Raw genomic sequence first — 1,328 nt, 5'->3', positions numbered from 1 at the left:
AACAGAGTATGTACTTTGCACATATATAAGCTATTGGAGCCATGTAGATAAGCAGGGACTCTGTCACCTGTATACAACTGTAATGCAAAATTTCAGACTGGGGATGCTTGGTGAGCAGATTTTTACAGCTCAGATAATGGCTCATTTCAGGCAAAAATTGCTGTAAATTGTCTGGACCATGAAATATCAATTGCAGCCAAAAGTACAGGCCTTAATAAGGTACAGCTAATGTGGCTCAAATGATAAAGGCAGGCCCTTTCTTCCAAAGTTAATGAGGTTTGCAATAAACTAGAGCTTTAATTGCTGACAAAAATTAAGAGGATGCTGAGCAATTTTTGTTTTCTAGTGCTCTGTACAATACTAACTTCATCAAAGGAACTGAGCACATAAAAACACAAGGTTAAGCAGGAAGTTAAGGAGTGAGATTGAAAATGTGTGGTTTGTTATTAAAATAAAAATGAGAATTATAATTTTTGTCTTGATGTTTAAGAAAAATACCTGTATTTCTTTAGGTCAGTGTGGGAACATACCTTTATAACAATGTTTTTGTTTGATTATAACAATGTGTTTACCTCATGATAACAATGTTTTTACCTGAGGTTCAGAGGTGGAAGATCAGCATTTTTGTCCAAAGCTTAGGAGACATTAAAATTATTCTTTTTACCTCCTTAACCTGAAGCAAGCAAACCCTGAAAATTGCAAGTTTCAGGAATGCCCTGCAGGAACTGCACAACAAAATTTTCCTTGTTTTATTTTGATTTTGTTTAATTTAGTAAGGGGGTGGGGGAATGTGTCAAACCAACCAGTTGGGCTGTGATTATTTGTTATAAATTGTCACCAGGCTGAACAAAACCACCAGGCCATGGGTCAGGAGCTCTGATTCTTTGCTGTGTAATCATTCAGCTGCAGCAACAGCCCACTTTGGGGACTCAAAAAAGGAGCCCCTAAATTTGTAGCAAAGACTTCCACAAGTGGTGGCTAACAAGGTTTTTTTTTTACTGTACACTTCCATAAGCTCCCAGCTGCTCACAGGAAACTTCTCAAAGGTTTATTTTGGTGGGAATTGAGAATTCCCAGGCTGGCAAGGTTCCATTCCCTGCAGGCTGTGATAAGCAGATATAAACACATGCAGAAGTTGCTGTATGATTGCAGTGCTCACCTTCTGTCTGCAGGATCAGTTTGCTCTCAGAGTCTTGACAGGATTATAAAATTACACGTAGAAAAGAGCATGAAATAGCTCTGCTTTGGTGTTTTACATCATCTGCCTTGCCAGTGGAAGGGCTTTTCCATTAATAGTTACAATATGAGGGCTTTTTTGAAGCTGTGTT

This window comes from Passer domesticus, chromosome 3, assembly GCF_036417665.1.
Source record: "Passer domesticus isolate bPasDom1 chromosome 3, bPasDom1.hap1, whole genome shotgun sequence".
NCBI lineage: Eukaryota > Metazoa > Chordata > Aves > Passeriformes > Passeridae > Passer > Passer domesticus.
This window is presented reverse-complemented; position numbering follows the sequence as displayed.